Below are 21,751 nucleotides of genomic sequence, written 5' to 3'. Positions count from 1 at the left end.
CCTGGTACACAATGTATACACTAAATGCAGTCATACGAAATATTGAAATAAATAATGCTAAACAACTATACAATTCCTATATGATTTGTAAAGTATACGAAGTTGTTTGAAGTTTTAGTTTAATGCAGAGGTATGTTTGAACAAACAGTACTTTTATGGTTTTTACAACCAAACAAGAGCATGTATTGTTTGTGTATACGAACTGAATCGCAGTCAAGTACTATTATACAATCAGAAAACTTTAGGGTACTTTTTAAGATGTATGACACGTTGTTTTTGTTGAAATATGCATTTTCTTGTATAGTGTGAGAAAGCACTTTCTTTTTAAACACTTTTCTTTTCTATTTTTGTTCGATGGATTCGCATGGCAGATGGTGCACGCATAGCGGGAGACATTTACGTGTCGACGCAACCGGTCTCGCTACTTTTGAAATTCATGTGATTTCCTTAGTGGTTGTGTGTTATCTCGATCTAGGATATTTGAACATCAGTAGACTAGTGTTGCTTAAATTTATAAAATTTCAATTACTAGTATTAATTTCTAAAGTTCATTTCAACAGATTAAATAAAAACAAATACAAGTAATGAACAGTAATGGAAAGAGAACCGTAGAAAAAAATGAAAGGTATTTTTTTTTTATTGAATACTTCTCTGAAAAGTTCACTGTATTGTACATTATCGGAATTATAAAAAACGGATTAAAAAGAAATTAATTTTAGGAACAGAAAACACATGATAATGTAAATATGAACAACAAAACATTGATTTTCATTCTTGAATCACATTGTTATAATTAGAACATTTGTCAGGTTGTCTTTGTCCTGTATGCAGTGTAGTCATTTTACTATCGATTTTGTGATTTGGTCTGAAATTAAAATTTTCCCGAACTACCTACCAAAGGGATTTAATAAAGTAACCCATGACCTGTTCACGCACCAAGAAATACGCATTCATAGCAAAAAATACCTGTGTTGATATAAGTATTATCCGTGTGAAAAAGATTACCTGTGCATTTTATTTTATTGAAGATTGAGGCTTCAATAGGACTATAATAAGACCGCTGATTTGTTTGTGTTTTTTGGTTTATCACGTTTTAACATTTCAAAAGTTGAATTTCAAATTTATTAGTTTGATAGATTAACAGTTTTTCTGGCTGGAGTTTGATATTGAGATGCAAGAACAGAGGAATGATTAGAACTTGGAATAATATAAACATTAAACACATGTGTCAATACCATTTAGAATAACCTATGTTGATCTTTTGAAGTTCAATGGAATTTAACTGAATGGTAAGTCTTTTTTGTAAAAAAACAAAAAGTTCAACATTTTTTACCTTGATCAGCTGTTAATGTAAGTTTAGTAGTTATAACTGTACGTATAGTGTATAAATAGCGCTGGCGAAACTTTTGAGTGAGTTCCAGAACAGTTATTTTATCAGCAAAGAACAAATATAAAGCTCACAAGTGTCGGCAAACAATAAGTGAAGTTATAGGATAAAATTAGTTATAAAGGCTATTATATAGTACTAAAGTGGCTGCCTTCTCTTTTCCCGTCGATTTTAATTCTGAAATGAGATAACATAGCGTGACAGTTTTAAATATACTGCATAATGATACAATGTGGAACACAGACGACATTGGATTTCCGTCTTATAAAGCATGTACTCTTTGAAGGGTCATGAAGTTTTGCTTTTGAATATATCGTAAAATGCATGATTTTTTTTTATAGTTTTGGAAATGAGAATTGATGTTTCCTTGTCTTGCACATTTTAAAGCATTTTTGGCGAATCTAGTATTGCAAGAAGTTTTAATGTTCTCAAATTGGTAAGTGAAAACCTACAGTTTTGAAATATATTAGCATTTCAGACCAAGAATAAAGTAAAAAATGTTATAATATAAGGTTTTTTGTGAAGTTTGGAAGTATTTAGTTGCTGCTTCCTTGAAATTTATTCCGTATCTTTTTCCATTAAAATTGAGTTGATTATTTTATAAATCAACATTTATTGCTTTATATTGACATTGACGGTCATGTATATACATTGTATTGTACATCGATCATGCATTTGTACATGGTTATCTTTTGTTCATTTGGCAACAGATGTACGATAATTAATGATTGAGAAAACTTAACAATATTTTACTAAAGCAACATGTTGTTTGGCATTATTTACTGAAGTGTTGCAGATGTTTCTCAATTGTATTTTATAAAATTAAATGCTCTGAAAATCATTTTATATATTGACGAGCAATAAATTGTGCCGGATCAATTTCTACTAAAGAAAATTTCAATTGATTGATTTGTTTATTGATTGATTATTAGGGGTTTAATGCTATGTTTAGCACGCATTGTTCATCTCGCGGTGAATATTTTACAAAAAAAACCAATGAACATTTCTATAAACTTTGTTGATGTATTCAAAGTACCGACATTATTATCAAAAGAGAAATTCGAAAACATATTTGGACTCATCAAAAGTTGATATATTTCAAACTATTTAGATATGTCTTGCACATGTAAAGACGCAGAATGTACTTTCCTCGCCGAACGTCAACTGCAACAAAATAAAACGACTGTTCAATATATATGTATGATACAGCTTCGATATTAAACTCGGATGAATAGAATAGAATATTTATTGAATCCAATTAAAGGGCCCGTTTCCGTTTTACATATATATATATAGTATCAATTATTCAGTAATTTTTAAGATATATTACATTCAAAAGAAATGAATAAATAACTAGATTTGCCATTGCAAGCAATAGCGGATGGCACCCTTCCCCCATTGCCAGGCGAGCGGCATCCAATTAGAAAATTCCAAAGTCAAAGAGTGCATCTACACATGCAATTATCATTTTTGTAAAGTTTCATTAAGTTTGGAGCATTTTGAAATTTTGGACATTTTTGCTGTTTCCATGGTTACAGCGGCCATTTTGAAAATTCAAACTTCAAAATGCATCTCTGCCCATGCCAGTTACCATTCCTGTGGAGTTTCTTCCAGTTAGGAACACTTTGATTTTTTTCACATTTTTGCTGTTTCCATGGAAACAGCGGCCATTTTTTACCATTCCATAGCAAGGTGCACAACTTTACATGGGGGTCTTCATTATAGTAGAGTTCCATCAACATTGGTCCATTGGATTCCAAGAACTCGCGCGGACAAAATGTGTGGAAGAAAAATAATAAAAACTAGAATTGCCATTGCAAGCAATAGAGGATGTCACCCTGGTCTGCCAATTGCCACTAAACAGCAGCCATTTCGAAATTTTCCATCAGTGAATGCAGATTTATGCATAACAACAGGCCTTGCGGTCATAAAACTTTCGAGCACGATTTTCGTACTCAGACTCAGAAATCAACCAATCAAAATCATGGATTTGGTGTTTCGAGCACAAATTTTGTACTCCGAGTACTTAGTAAAGTTTTATGACCGAGAGCCCAGATCTATCTGTTTTAAATTCCAATGAATTTGGAGCATTTTGATATTTTTTGTATTTTTGCTGTTTCCATGGTAACGGCCGCCATTTTAAAAATTCCAAAGTCAAACTACTGATGCATATTGTTTTCCCCATAATAATATACCATCATATTACATTTAATGTCTGTAGACCTATTTTAACACTAATGTTCTGGAATGTTCAATGAAAAATTCACCCCCTCAAATAATGCCAAGGAGACCCCCCAGTTGAAATAAAAATGTTCCATGTTGAAGTTTGCACGAGTCTCTTAATATCATAGAAGTTTCATATAAATTGGAACACATTTCTATTTTTCACATTTTTGCTGTTTCCATGGCAATGGCAGCCATTTTTTTTTATTCCAAAGTCAGGTGCACAACTACACATGGTGGTTAACATTATGGTATAGTCCCATCACAATTGGTCCATTCAATTCCGAGAACTAAGCTGGACAAAAAGTGTGGAATAAGAATAATAAAAAAAAAGAATCGAACAATAACAATATGTCACCCGACCTCCGTCAGGGTGACATAATAATAATAAGAAAAAAAAGAAACGTAGAATAACAATATGTCACCCCAACTCCGTTGAGGGTGCCATAACTATACTCCATACCAGATGGTGTTTGAAAATAGATAAAATAGAATATTAACCCTCTCTAATACATAAAATATAAAGCTACACCACTACTACATGTATATCTTGTTTCTGGAATGCAAATTTTCTCTTATTTCAAAACAAGTACTAATAAATCTTGACACTGAGACATATTAACATTTTCAGACTCACTGGTCAGCAACCAAATAAGCTGTTTGTACTTTGAAATAAAAAGTAGGTTTTTACATTGAATTCATGCTTCATTAAGAATAGAATTCCTTTCCTTTGCGTTTCTTTCTTATAAAATCTGATGTGTGATTCAATGGTCATTTTAGACTATTGATGAATTGGAACTGGTTTGCCTCTTTCCCTTCTAGCAAATAAGTTCACCCTTGTTTTTATAGTGTTCATTTTGCTTATTGTTTTTTTTTTTAAGTTGGTCTACTAATGATTGTTATTGCCCCTTTTGGTTCCTTATACATATACATATCTATATTCAGTATATATTCAACAGTCATCGGAAATAATTGATAAAATCTATAAAAAAAAATGTATTTAAATGATTGAGCGAACTTTGATTTTATTAATACATCAAGAATAACCAATCAGGATGTGACAAAATGCCAAAACTTTATGTATTTGGCGATTATGTAACATCCACATATAAATAAGTATACATAAAATCATCAAAGAAAATCGTTTAAACATTGCATGAATTGGCGTTTTATCTATGTATCTAAATGTTTAATTTGTAGAGCTTATTCATGTAGCAACGTTTTACGATTGAAAACTCTTGCATATGAATTAAATATACCCGTATAAAGTACTGTGAATTTACATTTTATGCAGTTTTTACAATTCTGAAAGAGAGTTTATAAATAATAGAAGATAGTGATTTGACATAAAATTGACAGTATATCCCTGACAAAACATGTTACCAAACAATATGCTTTCAAAGATGGACGATATAATGGTCCATATCATATATCAAGATCTAAAGCATTCAGAGAATTATAACCATCTTAGATAAGATATAAATCTATTTATCAGAGACGAAAAAGAGATCAGGGACCAGTTTATTGAAAGTGTCTTAGGACTACATGTAAGACACACGGTCTTGTATGATATAACTCATTCCTTACTTTAGGTTACCTGAGAGGTCCTCATTTGCGACTTATCTTAAAATTTGTCCTAACTTACGGAATAATATATAGGGTGTCCTAAAATCATCCAAACCAATAATCTGAAATATGTACCAAATTTGAATACAAAATAGTCAAAATTCATTTAGATAAATATTCTTTACATTGTGGAAAGATTATATTATGACATAATTTGGTGTGACCTCCAATATGTTGCCATGAATTCAATTCTGGGACATCTCATCCCCATTGGAGGTTTGTTTTCAAGAAAACAACACGCACCTAAATTGAATTAAACTTAATACACAAATATAGATGTGGACCGTAAAGTAAGACACTTGTATAACTAGAGCTAAATAGATGAAGCACAAAAAATCTCTATAAAACATGTATTTTTTTTCATTTTTATTCATGTATTTGCACGATAATCTTTACAAAGACCATCATTAGGTAGTATCATCATGGACTTCGGCAAACGGGACTTACAATACTCTTGATATATTTCATAGGACATATACCTGGACAATATTTGTTACCAATTTCAAGTTCTTCATTCAACGAAAACATAACAGGAAATAAGTAATAAATCGGTATATTTTGCATTTAGATTTTTTCGTGAAAAAACAGGGTTTCATTTACAGGATAAACTTGTAACACTAACTTCAAATAAGATACAAAAAAGAGAAAGGAAGCAATTCAAACATGTTTTACGAAGCTGCAAAATTTCTACTGAAAAATACTAAAAAATACAATACAATAAATCTTTATTTAAAAACACTTTGTCACATTCACATTTGAAACAAGAGGTAAACATGTACAAAATACAGTCCATTAACCATATTTTACAAGATGTAAGCAAAATTTCGAAATAACTGGCAAGCAATCGAGATACTGCTGTTTTGGTACAAGCGTTTTCATGACAAATTACAAGTTTATCAAATGATCACTGCATCGCAATGTTTTACACTCATGCACTCATCTCATGTTAACTGTAAAATTAAATGTCTACATAGAGTATTATACAGTACTGGAATCATCGTCTCGGAAGATAGTCCTAAATATGGTTGAAAAAGTCCTCAGTAAACATCCATCCATGTAGCCTTTTAAAAACATCAGTGTCATGGAATCAGTATTTTAATTAACCTTGAAAAATTGTTTTTTCATTGCGTCTTCTATTCTTGTTGCTGGACACTTATTGATAATTTAGCCATATGTTTTCATCTGTTTATATAAGGTAAACATAGTGCAATATTTTTAAATATCAATTTCTCATGTAATTCACACCGTGTAAGTACGTGTAATACACTACAAATAGAATAATGTTTATAACAGGAAAACATTAAAATTTCCGCAACAATTGGTTTCCCATTCTGAATTATTAACTGTAAAATCGTATGAAAGTATTTATGAAATATCAAGTGATAACAGAGATAAAAATCGACGGAAAATTTCGCAGAGGATCCTTTAATGGGTAATTAAATTTGCGTTTTATCTAATTTCTTTTTTATGTGCTAATGGAAGTGTATTAAACGACCCTGTCATACAAAATTTGATATTTAAGATAACTTTGCAAAGGATTAAACAACAGTAGAACAGCTTTTTTTTTTGTAAAATATATATTTATTGACAAATTGAAGAGGAAGTAGGCTACGAAAATCAAAGCTGTTCATATCAACGCCAGAATTTAAGACAAAAATACAAAAACATGAAAAAGATCTTTATTTTCAGTTTTCATAACTACCGAATAGCAGCTTTGTTTTGAATAATTTTGGATCTTTTATTTTCATTGTAATAAAGATGTGTCCAACCTTATGGACACATAATGTAACGTTTACACTTATTAATGTTGGTATCGAGTGCTTACTAGTAAGTACTGTTCGCGTCAACAGGACAGAAACTAGACCGGTTTCCTGTTGCAGGATTAAATCAACACGAAATTGTAAAAAAATATAGTAAAAAAGAAGAAAGTTTGTAGTGAAAAAAGTTGCAATTTCATGGCAATGGTATCTTTTAAATATAAGTTCATTAGGAAATCAATACTTCTCAGCATGACAGTCTAGTACTGTATGAATGCACTTGGTACTATACTTATCTGACCTTATGTAGCATACAAGGTAACCGTCTGGTGGAAGACATGTCGGGTGGTTTTTTTTATTATTTTTAATGTTGTGTGCTTAGATAAAAGGCATCAAAGACAAAGTTAACATTTGACCTGACCAGTGGTCAAAACCGGAGATGTCTCACATTCTCGGTTAGAATGCTACCTCTGAAATAAGTTAGAATCATAGACAATGACATTCCTCATTAATTACACATACAATATTGTTGAATAGTCCTGTGAATAAAAAGTTATGTTTGATAGACGCAATTGAAACAATCACCGAACAAACGACGAGAAAATGAATTAGGTTGGCTTTAACTGAGGCACACATTTGGGGACAGCAATAAGTTTTCAATTATAGACATATCAAATGAATTGGTGACTTGGCTCTGTGCGGACTAGCGAAAAACCTGTAGTGGTCAACCTGTCAATATTGTGAAGAATTGACCAGTACTGGTTTGATTAGATGCGTGTAAATTTATGTTTAAACATATATAATTGTTGTCACATGTATTGAATAACTAAGTTCTTAAACCTATGTTTCTGGCAAATTTTGGACTTTGCGCGTCCATCCATTATTGATCAAAGCTAATTGATATATGTATATTATATGCCAAAAAAAACCAGTTGTACTTAGTTTGTACAACAGTATTCACTATTACAACTTCAACTAAAACCTCATGACGCTGCACGGCTTGGTCTAAAACTAAAAACTATTTTTTTCTTTCGACATATTATTTGTGGTTTGTTATTTTCGTTCCAGTACTAAGTTCCGAGATTTGTATGGTCTTTTTCTGAAAGTTTCATTTTTTCGGGCAATAGTTTATATCAATTTTCTTTTAATTTAAGGTGGACTTCAAATATATTGGAACAACTGCCCTTTTATTTATGTCGCCTTTTATCGCAGTATGGTTGCCAAATCAGGAAAATTCAAAATTAATGACCGTCAGTTTAGGAGAAAAATATGTCCACATAATTTCACTTTTAATCAACTACCTTGTCATAAAACTTTCCAGCACGATAATTGATTATCGTACTCAGACTCAGAAATCAACCAATCAAAATGCTGGATTTGGTGTTGTAAGCCTATATTGTGTACTCCAAGTACTGAGTCAAGTTTTATGACCAGATAATATTATCATAATAATAATAACAATAATGACAATAATAATTATATAAGAAAGACTAATAATAATACATTAATACTGTCAAATAAATTATTCATTGAAAAAATCTCCAAAGACTTAGAGATCTTCTTTTCAAGAATCACATGGTCTTGCCGTCGTAAATTTAAAAAATATATCAGTTGGCCTTGTACAATCTCAAGATAAGATTTAAGAAAGACGTATATATATCAGGTATATTTGTCAAACATTTTGTATTGATTTAACACAACTGTAAATAACCAAAGTTCTTAAATCAGTAGATAAAATTTTGTCATTTAAATTGCATGCGACATTTGTTAATACAAATGCAAACAGTTACATCACAGTGCTGCATGTTTACACCTCTTTAAAATAGAATGAAATCTTAGGAACAATACAATGTTTTGAAAAGATTTGTTTATTCTTACCAAAGGTGCATTTAGAAGGGCTGATATTTATAAAACATTTGTTTATTTAATCTTATCATCGATGCATTTATATGGTGTAAGGTTGCTAAATGTCTGCATGCCCACTGAAATATGAAGTGTTCCGTCCAGTTATTGTTTGATCTTCAATAATAAAAATATAAAAATTTGTGAGGCATATGTCACCCAGACAGCAAACCAATGACACAAAAACCATCTACATAGGCATATGATACATGTACTAAGTGATTGAGTTCGTTACAAACGTTTACAGATGAAACTCTGATCAACATCTCAGTTTTTGCTAACACGTAGGTCCAGGGGTATATAACGACAATTTATGGAATTATAGTTTCCCTTACTCCAAGAGATCAATGGTAATCATGATATGCTACTAATCCTATAGCAAACGAGGCAAGGTAAGAGTCATATCAGTACTCTTGAAATTGGAAGAAACATAATACCCATTTCATTTCACATGCATGTATACAGTTTGAACTGTCATAGAAACATGTGGTATTGGTTATTCTTATTTTCTACAGAATGGAGGGGTATCGGTCACGTGGTACTAGTATTGTTAAATCGTGAAGGTAATAGCAAGAATACGTTAAAAAGGCGGAAAATAAGTTAAAATACTAAAGAAATTCAGAAATTTTACTTTCAATGAATTCAAAAAGGGGGAAGGTCCATTCCATAAGCGCCTCTGGTATCTCTATGGGATTACTAAAGAATAATTTTCCATTCGTTCATCTGTTTTCAATTGATGTTTGCTTACATTTGTTGTGTTCCCAGTAACAATATAGGCATGCGAATTATCATGAATTTACTTATCTGACTGTTCAAACTGGCCAAAATAAAATAGACACAAACTAATGTGATCTCATTGTATCATTGTATCTGATTTAGAAGTACATGTATACTACATATTCCCAGCGAACAAACATTTTACACACCTTCGTTTGGTTTTACATAAGCTCTTGGTCTACATAATTTAAAAACTGAATGAACTGAGATTTATCTCATGTAACATTACTAATCCGTAAAGAACTAATATATTTTGACAGATTTAATCTGTGTATCAAATGTATTGTTTCTAGTTTTGTCTTTTGTTTAATCGTATTTAACGATAATCTTTTTTGAAAGAGGTAGGGTTTTGCTTATGTCTTTGTTGGCGATTTAATACTCCTTACATCAACGAAGATACAATCTACCACGGACTTCCGAACGTAAATCCTAATCATTTTTAAAAGAGCTATATTTTCTCGCCATTTGTCAATTGTTATTCAATAATTTCCTTAACTGTAAGTCACAGGCGAAAATGTCTTTTTCAAAGTCTGACCTGATAACGCTTTTGGTCAAGATTTCTGTATTTGAAAATTTATATTTTGTTGCTTTCTTTTATTAAAGCGAGTACTCTCATTGAACTTGAAATGAACATTGAACGATCGGTCATATACTAAATCAAATAGCTAATGACCACCAAGTTATATTTTCCATTACAATATTATGAAAATTGTGTCACGTTAGCAGCCAATACCTTAAAATTGACAGAAAGAAGATGATTGAGGAAACTTGCGACTTTAAAATGTGAACTGAAAATTAAAAAAACCAAAACGATGATGTTGGACATAGTTTGCACGATATTGACACAACATCTTACTAAGTCTCGTATGTTTAGGTTCAGTATTTTTATTTCGCCCATAGTCCAAATACAAAAACAATATTTCAAATTGATGAGGTCAAAAGGACACAAAGATGAAATCCATACTTTTCTTTGAAAACCAGTGAAAAAAGTTAAAATACTGTAATGCACGAGAATTATCTATTTCCTATCCCCACTCGAAAAACATTTCCCGAGGTATATTTACAAGACGCCAACAAGAACTGTATAATTCGAAAATATGTATCCTATACGTGAACGGAACAATTACAAAAGTATCATAATTATAATGTCAACAGATTTTGAAAGTTGATAAAATATAGTACATGCATGCGTGTACCAGATCAATTGTAGAAAGATATGTGTCCCTATATATCGTATATATTTTTTCGAAAACTATATTGTTTTATTTTAAAAGGGAACGAAATTAATTATTTTTTCCCATAAGGATATCTGAGACAAATATTTTGGAACACTAATTTCTTATTTTCTTTTTCTCTTTTTACAGAATATGTGAAATGGACTAACTGCAGATTACAACCTAACAGAGCACAACACATTATTTTGATATTTTGGAATATTTTCAAGATGTCTTGGTTCAAATTTTGGAAAAAAACGTCGAAGTCAAAAGAAGAGGAATATAAAAAGGAATTTCGTCGATCCGAATCACTCCGCTTGGCAGACGCGCAAAGTGATGCAGAGAAAGAAAAACAAAGATTAAAACATACATTGTCCATATCAAGATCCGGTCGATTCAAACAAAAGAAACGAGAAAGAGGTGGAATTCTAGATAAACCGGAATTTTATGGCGCTGAAACAGACACTAGTGAAATCAATAGTTCTCAAAATACACCAAACTCATCAAACTTTCAAACAGGACAATCTCCAAAAAATACGTGCAGAGACATGCGACAAGTAGCCAAAGTGCCTACGAGAAACGCTCCGCGACCCCAAATGGTATAGCGATAGTTGTCATGTTTGTCTTTTAAGCATATCAGTGCCTTATAAAACATTTTTGTGAACATAAAAATGTCTGTTGAAGACCAAAGTTGTGTGTGGTTGAGTGTTAGAATTTCTGTTATTCATCTGTGATTATTGTTATATAATTATTTGAGATAGTGTAAATACGTCGAGAATAAGACACCTTAAGTAAAGGCCAATTTCACCTGAAAACGAATGCCTTTTTACAAGGCCAATCTTATCTGAAAAAGTATACAGTACTGAAGCTATGAATTTCATTTCTTTGTTATAGGTTATGCATTCTGATCTGATCTGGTTAGGATACTTTATTTCAAGACCATGCATTGCCATGTCTCGCGTTCAAATAGTGTTAGTAAGATTAGTTGAAATATCACACTTTAATAAAATGTATTGTAAAGATTTAAATATTACAGGATACGAAAACTAATAAGGAATAGTTCACACATAGTTTTACAGGAGAAATTAGTTCACACGTAGTTTTACAGGAGAAATTGGACCTTAGGGTGCTTTTCAAGTGCAAGAACAAAACGCACCATACATTATTGAAATGTTCATATTCAAATCAAGTATTTGCTTTGTCATTTTAATTTAATATCTTATAATAGAATGTTGTATGATGATCCTGGTTTAATATCAAGTCTATGTACTTTATATAGATTAGTACATGTATTGGTATAAACTTCATTACACATGACAAGTGTTACCAGAACAATTTAGCTTGTGAAACATAAAAAAAAACAAGTAACTGGCATCGAAACAAATCAAAAGACTAAAAAGAACCGATAAAACCGTCTTTTTTTAATTTTTTTTTTTTTTTGGGGGGGGGGGGGTTAATCAGAGACCCGTTGTAATTAATAACTGTCCAGCTGTAACAGACATAGTGTATATTTCAGTAAAGATGATCGAAAGAGATGAGTTAATGTAAAGTAGCAACCAAACATAATCATTACCAGACGGTGAAGTATTTTTAGTTAACGGTTCGGTGGTTCTCTTAGTTACGTTTTTATAGGGAAAAGGGGGTCTTGTTTTGATGTTGTTGTTTTCATATTGGATTTCACTACGTGTGTTAACTTTCCCCAAGTCAATCGTGAGTGTAATTAAATTTTCATCAGTGAATACATTACAATGACCCCGAGATCACACATAAATCATAAGAAATATTGTATTCCTCTTCTCTTTCATTATAACCAAAAACGACAATGTCAGTGCAATCTTCTTGTCTCATTATACATAGTTAAGAGACTGTATACAATTAATATGTTACAGTAGATTAACAATAAAAAGCAAAATACTATAAATTGATTCCAGGTTTCAAGGTTTCCTTGTTCTTCAGGAGAGATAACATTTGTTCCAATATACATTTTGTGCAAACTTTCGATATAAGTTTTTTTTCTAATTATCAAGAATAGTTCCTTTTTAGTTTACATTTAAATTGCATATTGCATCTATGTGCTTTAATTTCAGTGCTTTGAATAATAATATAGTGCTTAATTGATAGAGACAAATTATACATCTATATCAAAATCTATATGTTAATGACTTGCTGTAAACGGAAATATGAAGTAACCATATTTAACTGTCTCATATTTGATAATATTATGACTCGTACATGCAACATGCATAATTCATTTTGATTTGTCTTAATTTGATGTTTTGTATGATTCATTATCTATATTGAAGAAGTATGCTTCCATGTTTTTTTTAAGAAAATGTGGTTTGCATCATGTTCAAAAATGAAATATAGAAATACCTTATATTACTTGATGTTTTTTTTATGTTTTCCTTATCATTCATTTGTTATATTTGTTTCTCTTCATGTGGAACACACTAAATAAAATCGAGAATAGCAGAAGATGCCTTCCATTTCAACGCAACAGTCTTAAACCGTTTGGAGTTTGTACGTACGGAGTCAATTGCTTTTGCAGTAAATGTTTCTTAGTTTGAAGCTGCTCTTATGGTGTTTCACCTTAATACGTTGTTTTGCTCCTTTAATTTTAGAGATTTATCATGAAAAAAGCTTTTCAGGTGCACTCAAGGCCAAAGATTGATAAACTGCAAGCAACCAAACACATTTTGGACACAGAAATATGATTTTAAAAACACATAAACTGCCCAATGGTGAACTATTTTGTTGTTGGAAGAAACTGAAGCATTAGTATAGGAGAAGTGTAATTTATCAAGAGAATATTTCACAAAAATATTTTTTTATTAAGCATGTCATTTAACAAAGAATACAAACGAGAACTTATAGTGTTCGCTTAATTGTAATGATTTAGGAGTCGTTACTAAAAAAATGTACGCACGAAGCACTTTTGTGTAAGAACAAATTCTTTAGAAAGATGCATATGAAGAACAGACAAACATTTTTAAATGGATCAGCATGAGTTTACAAAATACACATTCAATACTTTAGAAATTGTGTGCGTCCGAAGCGCTTGTTTGGATTTACCTGAAAACATACTCCAAAATGTGTGCTCTCAGTGTTTACATAATGTAAAATTTTATAAGACAGGCGGAATATACCATAGGAATATCCAAACTCATTATTCGACGACAAACAGACAATGCCATGGCAAAATACGAAAAGCGACAAAATGACAAAGAACAGTATACAGGGGTTATCTCATGTGCTATGGAAGGGTAAACAGATCCTTCTCCACATTTGGCACCCTATGTGTTAAACAGAAATTCCATAACGGTCAACCAACTCGTGATGGCGTTCGTTTCAAAGGGATGACATCAAATTCACCACTTGGATTCCTTGATTTGATAGCTTCCTTTAGCTTGTAAATAGCAACCCATTAAAAGAAATCATGACAGAAAATGCAACCAACTTTGGAATAACTATTTTATCATCTTGGGCTACATTGGTTTGGACAGGGAAATTTTCTCAATACAAATGGTTATTTTCAGCAGTTGGTAGGAACACACGCTATTTTTTTTTCAGGTATCAACGTGTGAACTTTAATGTCATTGTTAAATGCACAATTACTTGCAACATTTTTGGCAGCCAGAATACAGAATATTCAAGTCCCCTTGAACAGATAATTATTTTGGATCAAGGTCAAGAAATATATTTTGAAAAAGCTCCTAGGAAGCAGTACCTCATCACCCTAGATGTGATGTCATTCCCCTTCTAATATTGAAACTTGTTTTTAAACATATTCTTTATCCGTACATTGAGGCGTTTATACATTATATGTAAAGGTGATGAAGTTAATATATTTGATATTTTCATTGGTTATAGATGTTAAGTTCATTTAACGGAATGATTTAAAGAGACTATGGTAGATTCACTATATCATTAAAATATTAACATTTTAATAAAAGTCCAAAGCAGCAATAAAAATTAAAATATTTAACACAGAAAGATAATCGGCATTTTACATTTTCATTTTCAGACCACTCACATCTTATCAATAATGTATTATATTATTATTATACTTGTACGTAACAGTAACCCTTATGTTAATGTGTACAATAAAAACAATCCAGCTAGACTTATCAGTTTAAAAAAATCATCACCTAAAATCTTTGGAAGCATTTAACATTTTCCTTGTCGTAGAAAGTTTTAACCATAAATTCAAGGGAAGGTGGGAATTCACCTCAACTCTAATTTTCTATCTTTGAAAAGGGGTATTTATATTTTGATTGGTAGTAAACATTTCATTAACGCGAATTTACATAGTGTATAAAAGAGGCGGAATATATCAAAGGGATATTCAAACTCATAAGTCGAAAACAAACTGACAACGCTATGGCAAAAAACTAACAACCAAAAGACAAACAACAGTCTTCAAAACAACATAGGCAATCGAAGACTGAGCGTAACGAGCCATACCAAAAACTGAGGGTTATCTCAGGTGGTCCGAAAGGGGCCGCAGATCCTGCTGGACGTATGCCACCGTCTTGTTGCTCATCTAAGTAAAAATTTGGTGATAAGTCTAATTCGGGGACGTCACATTGTATAATCTGATGATGTGCAAAAGTAAGTTGGTTTGGTTAGGTTTTTGCTATTTTTTATTTTTATGTAGATGTTGGCCTGAAATAAAAGAGTCTAAGAGAAATGAAGCCTTTCAAGAAGGGTCAAATCTTACATTGGAATATATCCAATATAATTGAAATATAGTTCTCAGGGCTCTCGGTCATAAAATTTTACTCAGTATTCGGAGTACAAAATTTCTGCTCGAAACACCAAATCCATGATTTTGATTGGTTGATTTCTGAGTCTGAGTACGAAAATCGTGCTTGAAAGTTTTAAGACCGCAATGCCTGATTTCGTTATACTCATATGAGATATGTACGAGCAGGCAAGTTAATATAGGTCTGAATTTTAATCAGATTGGAATATATCATTTATTAGATTTTAATACCAGAGAAGGAACTTGACATTTGTCTCTAATCGACACGGATATTTACCATTGTTAAGTGTTATCAAAATTATGTCATTGTAAACTTAAAATATCTGTATACCAGGGGTAGCCAGTACATTATATTTCTAAGGAAAAATAAGCTTGCTTAGATTGTCAATGCACAGTACACATATATAATGTGTCATTTCGTTAAACAGACTCATTAGTGACAATACACTGAGTTTTGCTATCTTAACCGTCATTGAAATGAATCATCTATAATCCAAATCTTTTCTTATTCATTCGAGCGATTGTCATTACAGGTGACAAGGTTAACATGATTGTTGATATCCATATTCAATCGAAGGAATTGTCTATTGTCTTACACAATTCAATTTGATTTTAAAAGTTGTCATTATATGTGTGGTGAACAAAAACACCTTGGAATTTTTGTACAAAATTTATAACAAAAATTCACAATGTTTACGTTTTTGTATATTTTTGACAAAAATATACAAAGTAGAAAACAGATTTTGTACATTTCAACTAGTAACAGTTACTTTATTCTCAAGTTTCATTTCAAAATGAAAAAAAGTAAAACATATTTAAATTGTAAGATTTAAAGTTTGATGAGACAGACATTGACAGATGTCATACTGGGTAGTTATATTGTAATTCGTTCAAATGGCCATCAAAGTCTGAAATAAAAATAAAATATATTTAAATAATTAGATGTCTATATTAGCGGTTTGATTGAAGAGTAATGTAAATTCATTCAAATAATTGTAATTACATTATATTAAGTTACACTACAGCCTAAATAATGCAAAGTTATAGACCCCACTGTGCTGTTCTGGTTGAATCTGCCTTGTTTTTTTGGGTTATCTAAAAAGGTATTTGGTTGAATGAGGTGTGTAAATCAACGTGCAATAACCAATAAGAAACGGTGTTACCATTTCAGAGCGAGTGCAGATAATAAACACAAAAAATCAGCAAACGTACCCCAACAAATACGAATTTTTCTGCTCTAATATTAAAATTGAAAGAAGGGTTATGTGAATGTAAATGTGCACGATTATACCATGTAAATACCTAAAATGAATAGGAAAGGGGAAAAGTGATTTATATATCGTCTCAAATTTAGCCTTACAATGTTAGATCTGCAAATTTTTGTTCTTCCCTCAGTGGGATTCGAACAGATAACTTTTGTTTTCTTGAACCACAACAGTATTCAACCAAAAGCTGTGATTTAGCTAGCTTAATGTAGTCGTGAGCACATTCTGACCCTTCATTTTAAATTCTGTGCCGTTTTATACATCATATTTCGAGTTGGTAGCAGTAATGTACAGGTTTGTATTGTGTGTTACTTTAACAACATATGATCTATATTTTGAGATATTTACTCCTTATGCGGTCGTGCTGGAATCATGTTACATTAATATGCAACGTTTTGACGACGGGAACATGAAAGCTACAGTAGATCTACAGGTCAATGCTGAGCCAACAAATTTCGAATTTGCTATTTGAAATATATTTTTTTCTAAAACATAATCTGAGGTATGTTCAGGAGATCCAAATTCAGAGACACAAAGCAACAAGACACCCCGAATCTAGATATGTTATAAATAAATAATAAGACTCTCAGCAACACCAAATCCTGTAAATGACAATAGCCTCAGATATGACAACAGACAGCAACGAACAAAGCGATGTTAAACTAGTTTTCCGCGCATGATAGAACGGGGATAGTGTCTATTATTCTGCACAACATAGATTAAATGTCAACATCATTGAACACAAATATAGCAATATTACGTTTAATCCTTAATTAGGAGTTTTCTTGTTTTCAATTTTTTATGCACTATCGTCGAAATATACATTTAATAAATTTGAGAATGGAAATTGGGAATATGTCAAAGAGACAACAACCCAGCCAAAGAGCAGATAACAGCCGAAGGCCACCAATGGGTCTTCAACGCAGCGAGAAAACCGCGCACCCGAAGGTGGTCCTCAGCTGGCCCCTAGATAAAAATGTGTACTAGTTCAGTGAAAATTGACGTCATACTAAACTCCAAAACATATAAATGAACTAAAATTAAAAAAACATACAAGACTAACAAAGGCCAGAGGCGGGGTTAAACATGTTTTGTGAGATCTCAACCCTCCCCCTATACCTCTAGCCAATGTAGAATAAAGAAACACACAGCGATACACACAGTAAAACTCAATTCAAAAGAAGTCCGAGTCCGATGTCAGAATAGGTAACAAAAGAAACTAAGCAAAATGACAAATTCAATGATACATAAATTAACAAAGGACTACTAGCAGTTACTGAGATGCCAGCTCCAGACCTCAGTTAAACTGATTGAAAGATTATGTCTTCATCATATGAAAATCAAGTGCAACCCCTCCCGTTAGGGGTTTTAGTATCATACCATCATAAAATATATGAGAAGAACATAACCCGTATCATGCCAACTGGTTTTAGAATAAATGTGTTTATTTCCGATGCAAAGACCCTATGAGTGAATCAATATTAATACCAAAATATGCAATCCTTAATGACTTGACAACAGTATCGTTTGTTTACATCATTTCTTACACTATTGATATCTGACTCTTTAGTGTTATTTTTTTATTTCAGTCTATAAACTGATGTTACATACAATATGTTAACACATTGTGTGACAAAAGAATAATAGTATATATGTTGTTTATTATCATACTTAATGCAAATTTATTCTTCATATTAAATTTATCCGTTGTAATTCACGATTCAAAACCCATTCATAAAGTTTAGGCGAAAAACAAGTTTAATGACCGGAAATTGATTTCTGTAGGGAAAAAGACTATGCTCTAATAAACCCCATTTCTGAATACTGTTCATGTATTTCAGTGAAACAGTTTGAAATACCTATGCCTGTATGAATAAATGATGTAAATGATCTCACTTAAATTTGAATGAACGAACATATAATTTTTGGATGATAGAAAATCAACTGTAATTGTTGATACTATAGGAAGTTTCCAAGGATTTCTTATACAAAAAATCCAAAAAATGTATACGTGACTATATGAAAAAGGTTTTTTTTCAAAGTGCCTTCAAAATTGACATTTTTAATATTCAATTCAGCCAGTCCAGTGCAAAATCAGGGTATTTCTACATTCATAAATATGAATGTTATGCTTGCCTCCATACGCTAAGAAGTTAATCGAATAATCCAGTTGGCATTTTTTGCACCCTTTCTTACATATAAATGTAAGGGTCAAATCGATGTCCGGCATCAAAGCTGTGTACTTTCCTCAAACTATCTCTCGTAAACTCAAATATGTGCCCTTTGATTTCACTTCAAATCTATATTACCATTTGTCAATCAAGACTTCCTTACTTGAAAAATAGAAAAAAAAGCATGGCATTAGTTCTGAAATCTTGAGGTTATTGTTAAGTTCTGCCTAATTTCCACGGGTCATTTACATTTTTCTTAATGGTATCAGTTACTGTGATTATTCATGAATGGACAGACCATTAGGTATATAGAATCATGTCTTACTTTTGTACATTTTTATTGATTGACTTCTGTCCTGTGGAATATAAAAACAAGAAGATGTGGTATGATTGTCAATGATATAACTTTCAGGTACCAAATGATATAGAAGGTTAGCAACTATAGGTCACCGTACGGCCTTCAACAATGAGCAAAACCCATACTCCATAGCAAGCTATAAAAGCCCCGAAATGGCAAATGTAAGTTTACCCAATATCAACATATCTTTATAAGAAAGCAAACCTTAAACCATTACTGAATCGCTTTAGTCCTACCACACCTGTGTTAGACCGAACACAGCATTTGGGGCTGAACATACACATGGTAACAAAGGATGTATATTTCCGACATTTATGACGCAATATTATACAGGCCATAACTTGGTGATAAGAACACTGATTTGAGAAAAGAAAAGATATTAATTTGTGACGATTATGACGCAATATGGGATAGGACATTGATTTGATAAAAGGACAAAGAATTGAGGCTGGACATAGATTTGACTTTTATATAAATTTCTGCATTTGCATGAAATATAGTTCACATAAGAACAATAACGAAATCAAAAAATAAAGTAAAGTAATTGACATCGACATCCGCAGATAATGTAAGAGTCTTTAAATGATCGTTATTTAACTATTACCTGCACCTTACCTTTCAGACAGTTATATTCGAATCCGATGTTCCCGCCGATTAACCAATTGTGTGTTGCTACTAAAATATAATACTGGAGTAAAACAGTAACAAGAAGTTAAACAACTTTTACGACAGTCAGTGATGAGTCTTTTGACTTCTGAATATAGTTATGTTGTAAAACTTAACTTACATATGATATCTGAACGAACAGAAACTAAATCAAATCAACATCTGAAATATGAGAATGATGGTGTTATCGTTCTTTGTCTAAATCTAGCTGTATATCCTCTATAAAAATACATTCATGTTGACATTTCTATTTCATGATTACATTTTTTAAGGTTTTATACTATCAAAACAATTGTAACAGTTATTCTAATGAACCACAGGTATTCTAATGAACCACAGGTATTCTAATGAACCACAGTTATTCTAATGAACCACAGTTATTCTAATGAACCACAGTTATTCTAATGAACCACAGGTATTCTAATGAACCACAGTTATTCTAATGAACTATTATTGTGTCATTAGTTTATTGCTTAGGTTGTTCATTACATGTTATGAATAACTACACTGTCATTAATCTGTCCTTCAAAGGGCACCTCCATTAGTTGATAAAATTATCTGTATGTGTATCTGTAGCTTTTGTAGACGAAACTTGCGTCTGATGAATAACAGTTTTAATCCTGGTATCTATGGTGAGTTTATTTAGATATCATGAATTAGTCAAAATGTGTATTAAGTTTTATCACAAATATAGTTTAGGGCGAAAGTATGATTTGAATTTATACATTGGAATAGCAAAGATATAATGAGAGTTCCACACCCATCTTTTAACGTTGATATTAATATTCATAAATCAAACATAATTAGGAATTGCTCTTTAAATCTTTCGTGTTGGCATAATAGACTTATGGATGACGTATGTGATTATGCTAACATTAACAAAATAAAGTGTTTGGGTTTTTTTTGTATTCAATGCAAAAGTCCTATGCAGATCTTCAAATGGTATTGCACAAGATCGGACCTTCTTGTTCATTTGATAGCGTTGTCGTATAAATCTACTCGAAGTACAGCCACTGGTATCATACTGTAGGATGGCATGATTCCATATCAACAGGTTAAGTACTTTCGGCTTGCTTAATATAATTGGAGCGTTCTTTGATACGGTAGTGTTAATTGTTGTTAGGATTGCACTTGTGTTTTTATTATGATCTATAATACCAGTATCGTCGAGATAAATGCTGTTTTCTGTACTGATGTATATTGTATGTACCTTTTGATATTCCACTGATCGAGATTAAAAGGGAAGGGTAGACATTAGAAACTGTAGTTGTAGTCTGTAGTTGAATCCTTTTCATTTGGGGACTTTGGTAGTCTGTGTTGAATACATTCAAAAATTTCTAGACTTAAGAAAATTTAAATTTTGAAACATTGACTGTATACAAATTTAGCTTTGTTTATTGTTGAATGTCGTAAGATTAATACTAAGTATCGTTTGGTATTTTCTGTCGTTATGTTGCTTTCTCATTTGCGTATACATAACATCTAATTTCAGTCATCAAATAAAAATGGTCAACATGCAATACGTGATAGAAAAATATATAAAAGCAGCACTACACAGTATAAAATATATAGTCAACATGCAATAAGAAAAATGGTAAACATGCAATACGTGATAGAAAATATAAACAAGAAGCACACTG

The 21,751-nt window shown here is 31.7% G+C and overlaps 1 long non-coding RNA gene across 1 annotated transcript; it reads left to right on the top strand.

Moving 5' to 3' along the window:
* Window positions 1-836: 836 nt before the first annotated feature.
* On the top strand, window positions 837-13,268 carry LOC127728169 (uncharacterized). Its single transcript, XR_007994003.1, has 3 exons — window positions 837-1,289; window positions 1,729-1,823; window positions 11,037-13,268. It is a non-coding gene; the product is annotated as an uncharacterized LOC127728169 (long non-coding RNA).
* The last annotated feature ends 8,483 nt before the right edge of the window (window positions 13,269-21,751 follow it).

The sequence above is a fragment of the Mytilus californianus genome, unplaced genomic scaffold (genome assembly GCF_021869535.1).
Source record: "Mytilus californianus isolate M0D057914Y unplaced genomic scaffold, xbMytCali1.0.p SCAF_2, whole genome shotgun sequence".
Taxonomy (NCBI): Eukaryota; Metazoa; Mollusca; class Bivalvia; order Mytilida; family Mytilidae; genus Mytilus; species Mytilus californianus.
The sequence above is the reverse complement of the archived record's forward strand: the minus strand, read 5'-3'. Positions and strand labels throughout refer to the sequence as shown.